Source organism: Carassius gibelio, chromosome B24 (genome assembly GCF_023724105.1).
Source record: "Carassius gibelio isolate Cgi1373 ecotype wild population from Czech Republic chromosome B24, carGib1.2-hapl.c, whole genome shotgun sequence".
Classification (NCBI taxonomy): domain Eukaryota; kingdom Metazoa; phylum Chordata; class Actinopteri; order Cypriniformes; family Cyprinidae; genus Carassius; species Carassius gibelio.
The window spans coordinates 21,677,593-21,695,097 of NC_068419.1; positions in this window are offsets into that span (position 1 = coordinate 21,677,593).

Sequence of the window (17,505 nt, forward strand, 5' to 3'; positions counted from 1 at the left end):
GTTACAAATTGCTAAAAAAAAAAACTGTACGGTTGCTGTACCTGTTTAAAGGTCTGTCCACACAAAGAATAATTATAATGAAAAAAATAACAATATTATATTAGCATCTACAACAACTCACAATACTGTTCTGTTTAATATGAGTGTGCACTGCCATTTTTTACTTCTGTTGCTTTAAGTTGTAAAGTGTTTTAAAGTTGTGTGGATTCTGATTCCTGTCAATGTTTTTTTTCTCATTCATTCACCAGCCGAAGTAAAAATAATAACAAGATTTCCATCTCTCACGCATCTGGCATGACACTCATGCTTGGACATCGGCGTGAGATTGATGCTGGAAGCCTGAGTGTCACACTAGATGCGTGAGAGTTGGCAACCCTGTAATAATAATAATTTTGAAAATTATTCAATTGCTATCATTCCTGTGTTGATATCATTACAGCTGTAATGGAACAATAATTAAAAACTTTATAGTTTTCATTGTTGTTAAAACTATTGTCCTTGGTAAAATGGGTCTTTACACTTTTATTTTGAAATATATTTATGTTTCATTGTTTCTGTTCAGGGAATGAGGGTTATGCACGTAGCCGAGACGTTCCCTATCTGTCGGTCACTACGAGTTATGTTGAATGACATATGGAGTCCTATGGAAAACGCCACAACCTGAACACTGTCACAGCCCTGTGGCGCTGCAGTTGTCGACAAGCCGTGGCATGCCACAAAAGCTAACCTTCCCAAAGCCCCAGCGCAAATTCACTGACATTGGTATCGAAGGGGCCAAGGGGTGAAAGCATCACTGCTGGAGAAGGCCATGCTGTTATTCCACCCACAAAAGGTTAGTGGAAGTGATTTCAACCTTCAGTGAAAGATTGCTTCAAATCTTCCCTATTTGATCTTTCACCTTGGCAAAATGATGGGGAAACGAGCCTTAGGAACAGGTTGCTATAGAGACCACATCCTACCCATAGGGAGGTGACGTGGAGATACTGATATGGACTGACCCAAGGGGCAGTACTACATGGAATGGGTATCTGAGGCATGTCCTACCTTAGAGTAAGGATGTAACAGCTGCCAGAAGAGACTGACAGAGCGGGTCTGTCAAGGGAAGACATGGGTTTACCAAGAGGGAAACCTTACCGTGAGAGAATACACATATGGGATTATTGCAGCCCACAGCTCAACATATGTCTGCCAGACAGCGCATAGGAGGAGGCAACACTCCGTGTGGAGTAAGGCCTCACCCCCAGGGGGTATGGCTCATCTTGGGAATGGTACGCCAAGGCGGTGGCATCCACTATCCAATGTGCCAACTTCCCCTTCTGCTGACCTCCAAACAGACCAGGAGCTGCTCAGAGCTTCTGAAACTCTGGGTGCAGTCCACGTAAATGCGAAGCGCTCTTACGGGACACAGCAATGTCAAGGCTGGATCTGCCTCCTCCAGGGCCAGTGCTTGCAGGTTCACCACCTGGTCTTGGAAGGGGGTGGTGGGAACCTTGGGCACGTATCCGTACAGAAGTCACATGTGGAGGTTCCAAAGACCTGGACGTGGGTGCCATATGGTGCCCAGCCCCTGAGAGAGGAGGTCCCTCCTCAGGGGAATGCACCAGGGAGGGGCTGTCATGAGGAGCATGAGTTCCGAAATCCAGGACCTGGTGGGCCAGTAAGGCGCAGCCATCAGGACCTGTTCCTCATCCTCCCTGACCACAGTGTCTGTGCGAGCAGGCTCACTGGGGAAAACGCATACTTGCGTAGAGCCCAAGGCCAGCTGTGTGCAGTGCATCCGTGCCCAATACAATACAATACAATACAATACAATTTTATTTGTTAAGCACATTTAAAACAACCGAGGTTAGCCAAAGTGCTGGACACTGACATAATTGAAAAAAAAAAAAAAAAAAAAAAAAAAACATAGCATGAGCACAATACACAGTTTAAACAAGTGACAAACTAAAATAATAAAATGCATAAATGAACTCTCAGGCTGGTTTAAAGGCCAATGAATAAAAGTGAGTTTTAAGTCGTGATTTAAAACTGTCAAGGCTGGGAGCCACTCTGACACGCATAGGCAGATCATTCCACAGCCTAGGGGCCACGGCTGAAAAAGCTCAATCTCCCCTATTTTTAAGTCTTGTTCTAGGAACAGATAAGAGTAGTTGGTCAGCAGACCTCAATGACCTTAGAGGAGCATGCATCTTCAGTAGATCATACAGTATTGTTCAAAATAATAGCAGTACAATGTGACTAACCAGAATAATCAAGGTTTTTCGTATATTTTTTTATTGCTACGTCGCAAACAAGTTACCAGTAGGTTCAGTAGATTCTCAGAAAACAAATGAGACCCAGCATTCATGATATGCACGCTCTTAAGGCTGTGCAATTGGGCAATTAGTTGAATTAGTTGAAAGGGGTGTGTTCAAAAAAATAGCAGTGTGGCATTCAATCACTGAGGTCATCAATTTTGTGAAGAAACAGGTGTGAATCAGGTGGCCCCTATTTAAGGATGAAGCCAACACTTGTTGAACATGCATTTGAAAGCTGAGGAAAATGGGTCGTTCAAGACATTGTTCAGAAGAACAGCGTACTTTGATTAAAAAGTTGATTAGAGAGGGGAAAACCTATAAAGAGGTGCAAAAAATGATAGGCTGTTCAGCTAAAATGATCTCCAATGCCTTAAAATGGAGAGCAAAACCAGAGAGACGTGGAAGAAAACGGAAGACAACCATCAAAATGGATAGAAGAATAACCAGAATGGCAAAGGCTCAGCCAATGATCACCTCCAGGATGATCAAAGACAGTCTGGAGTTACCTGTAAGTACTGTGACAGTTAGAAGACGTCTGTGTGAAGCTAATCTATTTTCAAGAATCCCCCGCAAAGTCCCTCTGTTAAAAAAAAGGCATGTGCAGAAGAGGTTACAATTTGCCAAAGAACACATCAACTGGCCTAAAGAGAAATGGAGGAACATTTTGTGGACTGATGAGAGTAAAATTGTTCTTTTTGGGTCCAAGGGCCACAGGCAGTTTGTGAGACGACCCCCAAACTCTGAATTCAAGCCACAGTACACAGTGAAGACAGTGAAGCATGGAGGTGCAAGCATCATGATATGGGCATGTTTCTCCTACTATGGTGTTGGGCCTATTTATCGCATACCAGGGATCATGGATCAGTTTGCATATGTTAAAATACTTGAAGAGGTCATGTTGCCCTATGCTGAAGAGGACATGCCCTTGAAATGGTTGTTTCAACAAGACAATGACCCAAAACACACTAGTAAACGGGCAAAGTCTTGGTTCCAAACCAACAAAATGAATGTTATGGAGTGGCCAGCCCAATCTCCAGACCTTAATCCAATTGAGAACTTGTGGGGTGATATCAAAAATGCTGTTTCTGAAGCAAAACCAAGAAATGTGAATGAATTGTGGAATGTTGTTAAAGAATCATGGAGTGGAATAACAGCTGAGAGGTGCCACAAGTTGGTTGACTCCATGCCACACAGATGTCAAGCAGTTTTAAAAAACTGTGGTCATACAACTAAATATTAGTTTAGTGATTCACAGGATTGTTAAATCCCAGAAGAAAAAAAAATGTTTGTACAAAATAGTTTTGAGTTTGTACAGTCAAAGGTAGACACTGCTATTTTTTTGAACACACCCCTTTCAACTAATTGCCCAATTGCACAGCCTTAAGAGCGTGCATATCATGAATGCTGGGTCTTGTTTGTTTTCTGACAATCTACTGAACCTACTGGTAACTTGTTTGCCACGTAGCAATAAAAAATATGTGAGTGGTGATAAAAGCATGTATAACCCTCTCCAAATCTTTGAAAGATAGAAATGGCTTCAATTTGGTAAGTAGTCTAAGTTGAAAGAAACTAGCTTTTACAACAGAGTTTATATGTTTCTCTAGGTGAAGATCACTATCCATCTTTACCCCAAGGTTCGTTACCATAGACTTTACATAGGGCGTCAGGGGTCCCAGGTCCAATTTAGAGGTGCTAGTAAAACTGCTAGGTCTGAAAATCATAATTTCAGTTTTACTTTCATTAAAATATAAAACGTTTAAAGCCATCCATGCTTTAATATCATAAAAACACTCTAACAGCCTTTTTATCGAATCCTCACCCAGTCGTTTTATAGGCAGGTAGATTTGTAAATCATCTGCATACAGATGGAAACTAATGTTATGCTTTTTTAAGATGGAACCTAAAGGAAGCAAGTAAAGGGAGAAGAGAATCGGCCCCAAAATAGAGCCCTGCGGTACTCCACATGTCACTGGTGCTGCTGATGAAGCAGAGCCCCCATACCCAACTTTAAACACTCTCGCTGAGAGATATGATCTAAAACATTTTAATACAGTGCCTTTGATCCCCACGTTGTGCTCGAGACTCGAGATAAGAATACTGTGGTCAACCGTATCAAAGGCTGCTGTAAGATCTAAAAGCATCAAGATTGTAGAATCTCCAGAATCTGTTGAAATCAAAAGATCGTTAAAAACTTTTATAAGTGCAGTCTCTGTACTATGAAATGCTTTAAAACCAGACTGGAACACCTCAAGAATACCATACAGATCTAAATAGGCTTGTAACTGCACTAGGACTTGTCACGGTTGGTAAACCGTGATCTCGGGTTGTTTACACTTTGTGGTGAATTCTGTGTGTTCCGCGTCTGCACTGATTAGTTGTGGGCGTCTCCGTTAATTGTATCAGCAACAGCTGCCACTCATTACCCATCTCCTATATAATGGCTTGTCTCACGTCTTGTGTTTGTGAGATTGTTGTTTCATGTCATTGTGTTTACCCCCGTCTGGCTTCTGTGTAGTTTGCGTTGGATGTCTGTGTTTCCCCAGAACCTCATCCACTCTCCACACGATCACTCAGCCACAGACACTTACCTTCGGCTCTGTTCCCCGCAGTTCCTGTGCCACTCTCTCCTGCTGCCTCACGCCGTTAACACCTGGATTCCTCATCTGCTCTCCACTACCGTCTGGACTTCTCACCGCCTTAACTATCCCTCTGGAGTGTTGCCGTATCATCATCTTTGTGTGTCTTTGTACCATTATCTCATCATCTCATTAAATACTTGTACTCGCTATTGTTTCCAGACTGTCCTTTCACCAGCCATCACAGAACGATCTCACCAACATGGAAGCAGCGAGCACCAACACCCTCACGGATTTCATGCACCACAGCATCAAGAGGATGGATCAGCAGCAGGAGAGCATCTCGAACACCGGACGCACTGTCCAAGCGCTGGTGGCACAGGTGTCCGAGCTCACCCAGCAGATCCATCAGCTCACGTCTCCCGCTGCGCCCATCGCGCCGCCTGCGCCGACCGTTCCCCCGGGGATTTCCCAGGACCACTTCCGGCCAAAGCCGCGACTTCCGGTGACGGAGAACTACGCTGGTGAGCCCACTTTTTGCAGAACATTCCTTAACAAGTGCTCGATGCATTTTGCTCTGCAGCCTCGCACTTTCGCTACGGAAGAATCCAAGGTAGCGTTCACGCTCACACTTCTCTCTGGCAAGGCTGCCTTATGGGGAATGGCGGTGTGGGAAAATCAACATCCATGCTGTGCCTCGTTCCACCTCCTATCTGACGAAATGAAGAGAGTCTTCGACCGGGCCGCGACCGGCAGGGAGGCCGCCCATCGCCTCTCGGAACTCCGACAAGGACATTCATCTGTCACCAAGTATTCCATCGAGTTCCGTACCCTGGTGGCCACGTGCCAGTGGAACGAGGTGGCGCAGTGGGATAGATTCCTGCATGGGTTATCCGACCGTGTTCAGCAGCAGATCTACTTCCTCGGGCTGCCCCCTACTCTCAACGAACTTATAGACCTGGCGTTGCGGGTGGAGGCCAGGTTTAATCGCCTGGGCCGCAAACACAGTCCTTCCAGACCTCCATTCTCTCCCACTTGAGGGGCGCTTGAGTCGAGAGAACATGGTCGGTTCTGTCGACGATCACGAGCTCATGCAGGTGGGTCGAGCTCGGCTGTCCCGGAGGGAGAGGGAACGGCGGAGGTCTCAAGGACTATGTTTATACTGTGGAGGCTCTGACCATAACAACTACTCTTGTCCGGTAAAAGAGTCAGCCCAATAGTAAACCTGAGGCTACTATCGGGTGGGATCTCCGCTGAGAAGTCCTCACCTACATCATCGACCCTCCTTCCGGTGAAACTGTGGTGGAAGAATCACCATCATGAATGCCAAGCCCTTCTGGACTCCGGAGCCGAAGGTAATTTCATTGATTCTTCACTTGCACATCACCTGAACATTCCTGTCCTTCCTGTGTCTCTCCCCATCCATGTCACCGCACTCAACGGCCAGGAACTGCCTCATGTCACCCACCATACTGAACCCATCACACTCATCACATCTGGCAACCATCAAGAAACCATAATCTCCGCCTAAAGACAAGTTATACTCTCTTTCTATTCCTGAGAGGGAGGCCATGGAGAAATATATTTCTGATTCTTTAGCCTCTGGGTTCATCCCTCCTTCCTCTTCTCCAGCGGGGGCGGGGTTCTTTTTGTGGGTAAGAAGGACGGTTCTCTGCGACCTTGCATTGATTTACGAGAGCTGAACAACATTACTATTAAGAATACTTATCTTTTACCAATCATGTCTTCAGCTTTGAGAGGTTGCAGGGAGCATCTGTATTCACAAAATTGGATTTACGTAACGCTTATCATTTGGTCCGCATCAGGAAGGGGGATGAATGGAAAACTGCCTTTAATACCCCTAGAGGGCACTTTGAATATTTGGTTATGCCGTTCGGGCTCTCCAACTTGCCCGGGGTTTTTCCAGCACTCGTGAATGACGTGTTGAGAGATATGGTAGATCAGTTTACATATGTTTATCTGGATGACATACTGATTTTTTCTTCATCTCTCCAAGAACATGTTCAACATGTCAGACGAGTGCTCCAGAGGTTATTACAGAATGGGCTTTTTGTCAAGGCGGAGAAGTGCGTATTCCATGCACAGTTGGTCCCCTTCCTAGGGTATTTCGTATCGTCTGAGGGAATACGAATGGACCCTGACAAGGTAAAGGCTGTGATAGATTGGCCATCTTCAGATTCCCATAAGGCCCTACAGTGGTTTCTGGAATTCGCCAATTTCTATCAGCGTTTTATTCGTAATTTCAGCCAACTAGCCTCACTTCTGACAGTCTTGACCTCCCCCAGTACTCCGTTCAGGTGGTCTGACGCAGCTGAGGCTGCATTCTCTAACCTTAAGAACCACTTTGTTTCGGCTCCCATCCTTGTCGCCCCTGATCCCACACGGCAGTTCGTGGTGGAGGTCGATGCATCAGAGGTGGGGGTATGAGCAGTGTTGTCCCAATGTGCTGCTTCAGACGATAAGGTCCACCCTTGCGCGTTTTTCTCTCATCGATTATCTCCTGCCGAACGTAATTATGACATTGGCAATAGAGAGTTGTTGGCGGTCAAATTAGCGTTGGAGGAGTGGCGCCACTGGTTAGAGGGTTCAGGGGTTCCCTTTATTGTTTGGACCGATCATAAGAATTTAGAGTACATTAGAACTGCCAAAAGACTCAATTCCAGGCAGGCTCGGTGGGCACTTTTTTTCGGCCGTTTTGAATTTACCCTATCGTACCGCCCGGGTTCCAAAAATGTTAAATCCGATTCTTTGTCACGTCTTTTTGATCCCTTCGCCCGTCCCGTTACTCCCGAGTGTATTTTGCCTGAGAAATTAGTAGTCTCAGCACTCGTATAGGAGGTCGAGTCGAAGGTCAAGACGGCCTTAGAAGGGGTAATGCCTCCATCCGGTTGCCCACCGAACCGTTTATTTGTGCCGGAGGAGTTAAGGTCCGAAGTTGTCCAGTCGGGTCGTTGTTCCAACATGGCTTGCCATCCAGGGATAATTAGAACTAATGGGTTGGTTAGACAACGATTCTGGTGGCCACGTATGGCTTGCAATGTCTGCGATTTTGTTTTGGCTTGTTCAGTTTGCGCCAGTGGTAAGTCATCTAACCGACCTCCTGATGGGCTCCTTCAACTGCTGTCTGTCCCTTCGAGACCCTAGTCACATATCGCTCTAGATTTTGTCACCGCCCTCCCGCCCTCTAATGGCATGACAGTCGTTTTGACTGTAGTGGACCGGTTCTCGAAGGCGGCACATTTCATTCCCTTGCCCAAATTACCGACAGCCAAGGAGACAGCGGTTACTGTTTTAGATCACGTCTTTCGGCTTCATGGCCTCCCGGTAGATGTGGTTTCAGACAGGGGATCCCAATTCATATCCAAATTTTGGAAAGAGTTTTGCAAAGTTATTAGGAGCATCAGGTAGCTTGTCGTCGGGTTATCATCCCCAGAGCAACGGACAATCTGAGCGAGCCAACCAAGATTTAGAGAGAGGACGTTGAGATGTTTGGTCTCCAAGAATCCTTCTTCCAAACTCTCTATGGTGGAGTACGCCCACAATTCGTTGCCAGTGTCAGCTACGGGCCTCTCTCCGTTTCAGTGTAGTGTAGGGTACCAGCCACCAGCGTTTCCCAGTCTGGAATCTGAGGTCGCGGTCCCCTCCGCTCACGCGTTTGTCCAGAGGTGCCACCGCACCTGGACCAAAGCCCGTGAGACTCTGCTCCGGGTGAGGGAGTGCACTAAGGCCAAGGCCGATCGCCACCGGTCAAAGCCTCCTTGTCAACGTCGTGGGTCAAAAAGTGTGGCTTTCTACCAGTAACATTCCATTGCGATCCGTTTCGAATAAACTTGCTCCCAAATTTATCGGCTCGTTCACTATCACCAAAATCATTAGTCCGGTGACAGTCCGCCTCAAACTACCTCCTGCGTACAAGAGGATACACCCCGCCTTTCATGTGTCCAAAATTAAACCCGTGTTTTATGCACGTATTAATCCGCCCACTACGGTTCCCCCGCCGCCGCGTCTCGTAGATGGGGAACCGACTTATTCGGTTAATCGCATTCTGGACTCGAGACGGAGGGGACGAGGATTCCAGTATCTGGTGGACTGGGAAGGTTACGGTCCGGAGGAGAGGAGTTGGGTACCTGCTAGGGACATATTGGATCACTCCCTTATTGATGAATTCAATCAGCAGGTAGGCCCTTCTGGGAACTCCAGGAGGAGTTCTTAGAGGGGGGGGTACTATCACGGTTAGTAAATCCGTGAATCGTTGTTTCATGTCGTTGTGTTTACCCCCGTCTGGCTTCTGTGTAGTTTGCGTTGGATGTCTGTGTTTCCCCAGAACCTCATCCACTCTCCGCACGATCACTCAGCCACGGACACTTACCTTCGGGTGTGTTCCCCGCAGTTCCTGTGCCACTCTCTCCTGCTGCCTCACGCCGTCAACACCCGGATTCCTCACCTGCTCTCCACTACTGTCTGGACTTCTCACCGCCTTAACCATCCCTCTGGAGTGTTGCCGTATCATCGTCTTTGTGTGTCTTTGTACCATTATCTCATCATCTCATTAAATACTTGTACTCGCTATTGTTTCCAGACTGTCCTTTCACCAGCCGTCACAGGACTGCCTTCTCTAAAATCTTGGACACAAAAGGAAGTTTTGAAATTGGATGATAATTTGAAAGAACTGAAGTGTCCAGATTTAGTTTTTTGATAAGGGACTGCACCACAGCCTCTTTAAAACAAAGTGGCACATAACCAGAAGTCAGACTACTGTTTATGATTGCTTGAATGTTTGGTCCAATAGTGTTCCATACCTCTTTAAAAATATGTGATGGGATGATATCAGTGGGACAAATTGAAGGTTTTAAATGTGTCACAATATCATTAAGGGCCAAGATGGAAACAGGCTCAAACTCAGTGAGGACTGCAGCACACTCTAAGGGAATGGAAGGATCAAAGGCTTGAGGTGAAATGCTAGCTCTAATAGTGGTAATCTTTTCCACAAAAAAAGTGGAGGAATTTTTCACAGGCCACAGTAGATTCTTCCAACATTATAGATTGGGGGGTATGAAGAACAGAAGAACGTGCCCAAGGGGGTCTGGGGCAGGAAGTAGTACAGCTGGCAGTGGGAGGACTCATGGGAAGCAAACAGGTCTACCTGGGCTTCCCCGAATCGACTCCAGATCAGCTGGACTAGAGTCAGACCATACGAATGAGCAAGCGCGATGGGTTGGTGCAGAGCAAGCCAAACCCACAGTGGTGCAGCAATGGGGAGTTGTGTCGAATGGCCCATAAATTATTGCATTCTGAGTCCTCACAGCCACACTCCCCGTGTTCCTGTAGGAACTGGCCAGAGATGCGTGGAGAGGCGTTGCATCTCCGAACCGCGACATCTTGATCACTGGAGAAAGGGGGTGTCATGGGTAAGAATGAGGAGGCAGTGCGTCGCTCATCATCAACCCACGAGCCTTGCAACTCAGAGGAAAGGGAAATTGCTCTTTTATTGAAAAAGTGGAACAGTTACAGGTCGGTACCACCCTTGTGCATTGCTTTTAGCATCATGGCTTGATGTACCTGCAGGATAGCCATGGCATGCAGGGCAGAGGCAGCTTGGCCCGCAGCACTATAAGCCTTGGCAGCTTACAGGACTTGGACAGGAGATGCAGACGGTTCCTCCAAGTAGCCATTTTGCAGGCACAGGTGCACCACAACCATTCTCTCCACCTGGGGAATATCCATGTACCCCCTGGCTGCCCTGCCATCGACGGTGGTGAGGATGGAAGAGGGAGACGGGCGGCTTCTGGCCATAAAAGGGGCCATCGATAAATTCTTCATGCACCTCCTGGAAGAAAGGAACTGGAGCAGAACGCGGTTGTGAGCCACGCTCCATAACTAGAAACCAATCTAGAGACACTGCAGACAACGCTTGTGACCATCAACGGAGGACAGAAAAACGACCACATCCAGAAGGACACAGACAAAACAGCGTCTTTAAAAAGAGGCAAATCGTCCATGATTCACTCTTTTAGAAACTGCTCTTTTAGCCGAAGCGCCAAGGGGAATCACTGCAACAGGGACACCGCTGTACTGCGCCGTCACACAGACCAGGAACAGCTCAGAAACACAAAGATGAAAAGCTTGGCTTTGAAGCAAAAATCTGAATACCCTTGGTCACTCACAGCCTGGGTGCTCTGCCATGAGGAACCCTCTTTACCAGCATCCTGCCCAGAGATACAGGAACACATTAACATTGCTAATGAAACCCTCAACCTCCATTAGATCTCATCCACATTAACGCATGCAAATGTCACAATGTGCCTCTCTAGATTTGTTCTCAGGCTGTGCATCCTCTGATCTCACCCTGCAGCTGTAACTATTTTGGCCTGGAAAGTCTATGCATGCTGTAGAAGGGCTCTCATGGTCTTTCCTGTGTCCACTATTGCCTGTGAGGAAATGAATACATATACAATTACACTGGAATGGATATATGGTGATACATGAGACAAAAGCTCAGTTCTAATAAGCTGGCTATTTGAATTCTGTCTTCCTGTGGAGTTCTGCAGGTGCAGATTCCATATGGGTTTGCTCATAAGTGATTACTTGTACTCCATATAAAGAGCAATTTTGCAAGCCATAAAAATATCATTCAAAAGAGTTTGTCATTTTGAATGCATGCATTCTGACAGCTTCAAGTCTTTAGTCCAGCTATAATATGATGCATGTTATAACAGAGCTAATTTTCAGAGTAAGAAACAATGAGTGTTTAACTTACAAATGAACCACACAGTAAATAAAAGAAGAATGGAAATTGGCACACAACTCATAATGATAGTTAATAACAATTAAAATGAAAAAGAATTAAAAAAGACCAAAAGAGAAATACGATCCACAGAACTGTTTGCATTTAATGCAACAGCTCATGTGATAGAGTGATCTACATGGGTTATTTCAGACTGGAAAATGTCTGATATGAAATCAGATCTGAAAGGAAAATACCTTTTTATTGTTTTCCAGACACGACCCAGACTACCCTGCACATATGCAATGGGAATTATTCATAACAACCTCTGTTTGCTTCTCTCTTGTACTTTTATTTCAGCTGGCTTATCATTTATTTTTATCATTGTTGCATAATATGAAAATGTAATATAATTACGATTCATGATAACATTTAATAATGTATCTGCATACTTTTTAAACATGCAATAAACACACACACACACACACCACCTTACCTCAACAATCCAGAGAGAGAGAGAGAGAGAGAGAGAGAGAGAGAGAGAGAATGTGTCAGAATTTAAAGAATGCAAAACATTTTAACCAACATCCAAAAAAGAATCCGGATATCATCGGTTACATACAATGATTAAAATAATGACACATTTTAATTGAAACTTTTGGTTCATTTATTCATATTTTAACCCTTTGTTCATATCACAAGAGCTTCATGGGCCACATATTTTCTTGCACACCTACTGTATCTGATAGAAATGTATTTTGGACCAGCTGTAGAAATGTGATTCTAATGTCTCTAAGGATCCAAGCATCAGTCACACTCATTAGGTCAGATATGACATCACACTGCTGCCATGATGATGCACAGACTATTGATTGCTGTAGATGGATATAATCAGTATGGCTGCATATCATACACAGATGCAGATTTGTAATAATTAAGCAATCTATAATGATTAAATGTTTAATATGTGTTCTGTACAGGATAGAACTACTCTTGAACATAAACCCTTTTTTCCTGGTCATTTTATGATTACCAGTTTACTGTTGTGATAAAGCATTACAATGTGACACTTATGTATATTGTAAATGTAATAAATGTATTAAAGTGAAGTGAAGTGACATTCAGCCAAGTATGGTGACCCATACTCAGAATTTGTGCTCTGCATTTAACCCATACGAAATGCACACACACAGAGCAGTGAACACAAACACACACACTGTGAGCACACACCCTGAGCAGTGGGCAGCCATTTATGCTGCGGCGAGCAGTTGGGGGTTCGATGCCTTGCTCAAGGGCACCTAAGTCGTGGTATTGAAGGTGGAGAGAGAACTGTACATGCACTCCCCCCACCCACAATTCCGTCTGGCCCGAGACTAGAACCCACAACCCTTCGATTGGGAGTCCAACCCTCTAACCATTAGGCCACGACTTCCCTTACCTTATTCCTGTGATCATTACTCCAGGATCTTTAGTGACACATAATCCTTCAGAAATCATTCTAATATGCTGATTTACTGCTTATGACACACTTATTATTATCCATGTTCAAAACAACTGTGGTGCTTAATATTGCTGTGGAAACTATGATTCTTTCCTAGTCCTGGTAGTCCAGAAATGTATCAGCTTTACAAGGTCTCAGAATTCTTCTGAAGGGACACGATGTGGTTTGTTCTTGAAAAAAAAAAAAAAAATCAGCCTGTATGTACTTTCTCACTAAAAACACTAAGCCATTTAACAGTCAACCCCTGATCCAAGATCCATATGGACACAATCAGTTCATCAGACCCCCTGGTCCTGATACAGTGCAATCATGAAAATCACACACAAACTGCTAGGGAAAATTATTACACAACTAGTTTGAATGTTCTAGGTTGTGCGTGTGTTTGTTTGTTCTGGAATTTTATACACATGACTTGTTGGAACAAATTAAGGCTGGCTTCACACTTTGTACTGAGAGCTGGTGTACAGAGAAGTTGAATGGCATCTTAATAACATGACTAGGTTTTTCATTTTTTTATGTCTTTTTTTAAGGTGAACCTCAAGGCAGTTGCTAGGGCATTCTGGGTAGTAGGATGTTGCTTGGTGATATGGATCTTAGAGTGTTCTAATTGTTTGTTTACTGGCCAAAGTCAAAAGGGTCCACCTATTTTAAATTTTGAAAACCGAGCAACCTTTCTGTTTGTAAGCAGGAGTTGGTCTGAATTAGTTTGCGATTCAGTTTGATTCATTATGACAGCTCACGTATGCACTGAATAGTTTCAGTGGTTCCTCACATGGCAAGACACATTTGACAATGACAATTTGGAAAATGCCAAAGGGACATTGCCAACTACTGGCCTGGTCTGTGCTGTAGTGGTTCATTTGGAGGCAGAGTCTGCACAGTAGTAGTCTCAGCCTCAGACGTCATGTCCACGGACTGTTGGCTAAACATCTGATGCATATGGGACACAAAAGTGGAAACACTTCAGGAGTGTCAAAGTCGTCATCTGATTGGTTGAATTATAAAGGATTTCCAGTAGACGTGTGTGTCACGTTCTTTAACATTCCGCCTGGAAACAAAAATGCTGTGTCGCCAAACCCCCTCACCAAAGAAGAAAGCCGTTGAGTTTATAACTGTGACGACAACTGTGGTACATTTAGAGGCCGAGTATGTGCAGTGGTGATTCATTTGGAGCCAGAAACTGCACAGAATTGATTCATTTGGAGCTCAGATCTGCACAGTAGTGATCATGAGGTGTAGGTGCTGTATCATAGTTCCTCCCAAACTCCCGCAGACCCAATCGCAAGTTCACAATCATGACACCACACCTCAATTTTATAGCATCAACTAACAGACTAAACATTAACTTTTTACAAACATGAGCACTTGAACATAATCAGCAAGTTAAGAACTACCTATATAAAATTATGGAAATAATTTAAAGTGTAAAGTGTCATTTTATATATATATATATATATATATATATATATATATATATATATATATATATATATATATATATATATATATATATATATATATATATTTATTTATTTATTTATTTGTTTATTTTTTTTTGGCTTACATCCAATACAATTAAATGGAGGGTTGGATTTTTTGCCCTGTACAGGGTTTTGTACTGTACTTGGACTTTGGTGGTTTTCGTGAACAGGGGTCATTTTGACAACGATGTGTGTATATAAAACTTAAAAAAAAAGTGGAAAGGAAGAACTTTTCATACATTTTTTGTATACAACTGTTGTCATGTAAAAGTACCTACCCTAAGAAAATTAATACCAACTCTGTTCAAAAAGCCACAATCTGATTTGAGGTATCATAAAAGTGCCTTAATTATATCACTGATAATAAAGCTAATTTTCATGCTTTCTTATTACAAAAAAAAAAAAGAATAATAATAAAAATTATAATAATAATAATAATAATAATAATAAAATAAAAATTAATACAATACCTTCTCTTCCAGCATGGAGAAGTCATCTGGTCCAATAATGTGCATATCTTCAGTGGACTGGTCATTCTGTAAAACACTGAGTGAGAAAAACATAGAGATGGTCAGCACATAAGATCTTACAGTCTCTATAGACATGAGCACCGCGGACACAATCGACTGCTGTATGCACCACAGAAGCTGCTTTTGTCTGATGAGACAATTGGGTTGCGTCCTCTTCTCAGGGTCAAGCTGATCTTCTGTAAATGGGTGAAGTGGCTCTTCTGTGCTTGAGATGAATGTTCTGGGTCGACTGTGTTCAGACAGGAAGTGGAAGCACTGGCTGAAGGACTGGAGGCTCCTCGCGGGCCCATGAGTAAATCACTCAACTTTGAAGACCGACCAAGCCATGACAGAACAATTTGACCTTTACTGTATCCTCTCCAGTATCCATCTCTTTGTGTATTTGAGATAGTTATTTTGATAATATGTACTAAAAGACAAATTTGATTAGTGTTATTTGCATTTAAAGACACACAGGTAACACTTTAGAATAGGTAACACCTATTAGTTGCTTATTAGCATACCATATAACTAGAATATTAGCAATGTATTAATGCTAATTAAGAACATATTAATGCTTTATTCTACTTGACCTTATCCTACATCCCTAATCTTACCCAATACCTAAACAACTACCTTACGAACTATTAATAAGCAGCAAATTAATAATTTATTGAGAGAAATGCTGTAGTTAATAGTTAACAAGTGCTACCTATTCTAAAGTGTTACTGAATCGGTTCTTAAATAATTGATGTATGTGAATATTGGAAGCAAACACTGTGAAGTGAGTGAAATTACTGCAAAAAAAATAAAAAAATTAAATCCTTCATAGTAATAACCTACCAGAAACATTTTGATAAAACAATAGCATTTAACAAAATTTTGTATTACAAAGTGATTTTGAATGGATGAGCCTGTTATTTTAAACCAATACATCAAAGGGATCAATTTATAAAATCTCAAATGAAAGCATTTAACAATATTGTTTTTTAGAGGGATTTTCCCCTTATTTTTATGTGCAGTGCTTCTTTTTTATTCTGATTTTAATGTTAAAGTTTTACTAATTGTGTTGTGTGGTTTTGCCATTTTTATTAGTTTTACATATTTATATATATATATATATATATATATATATTATTTTGCACTTTAGTTTAAGTATTGGTTACTTTAGCAGGCTACATCAAATTAAAATGCATTAAAATTAGACAACACTATATCTAAAAAACAAAAACAAAAAAACTATATATTCAAACCTGATCTTATATTGGACACAGAGCATTCATTTGTTCTCTGAAAATTTCAATTTGCATTAATATTAGCTCACAGCATACTCATTTTTACATTTATTTTGTTAATCAAATTATGTACATGTTACCTTGTTCCCAATGATACCTTGTCTGATGTTGTACTGACTTCTCACACACTGTAATGAATGAATTAATAAATCAAGAATTTATCCAAGCTGTATAGGTCCAAAAGTAGATTTATGGCAAATGTAGAAATGTAGTACACTGTATATCATCCAGGTATTTTTGGGCATTTTCTTTTTTTTATTTGGGCAATATCCATATTGTGAAATAGAAATATGCTAGTCTTAGCAAATGCACATATTTTTTTCTGAATAATAGATACACAGCTATAGAGCGCCATCTGCTGCTTACAGATAATTATGGCCACTTTAACTCTGAGCATTCACAAAATTATTATTAATTTTTTTCTTTTTATTATTATTTTTCTGTCCAGTTTGGTCATTTCTGGGATTTAACAAAGAGTTAATTTGAGGGGTGTGTTTTTATCTGAACTAAACTTTCGGAACACTGTTATTCCTGATGAGTCGTAGAAATGTGACTCTGTGCTATCAAACAGAACTAGTTTTGGCTATTATGCTTATGATTTCTGTGTTTCCTCACTCTGATGGTCAATCTTTAATCGAGTTTTAATCGTCTCCACCAGGTCAGAACAGAACTTATATCCTCCCTTCAGAACACACAGAACCATCAGATCATGATTTTTCGATATCTTGAAGAATATCTCTGGCCACACTCAATCATACAAATCACATTAGATCACAAAGTCACAAACTGTGAGTATTTGTGTGTGAGGGGGTCATGTGATTTCAGAAATTAGATTTAAGGGTCACATGAAGCTAACAGGGCGAGTTGTAAATCAACCCAATTTTCTTCGGAATGTGATTGTGGAGCTTGGAAAGCACAAGACTAAAACATGAATCTAATGAATAGTTCAGAATATAAACATTCTTTCTTTTTTCAATACAACTGGTGACGTGTCTTCTTCTTCTTGCTTTAAGGTGGATCACAGACTAATAAGTGCATTACCGCCACCTATCTCTCAAGTGGACCATTGACAGATAGGTGATAGAGATAGGTGGCAGTAAT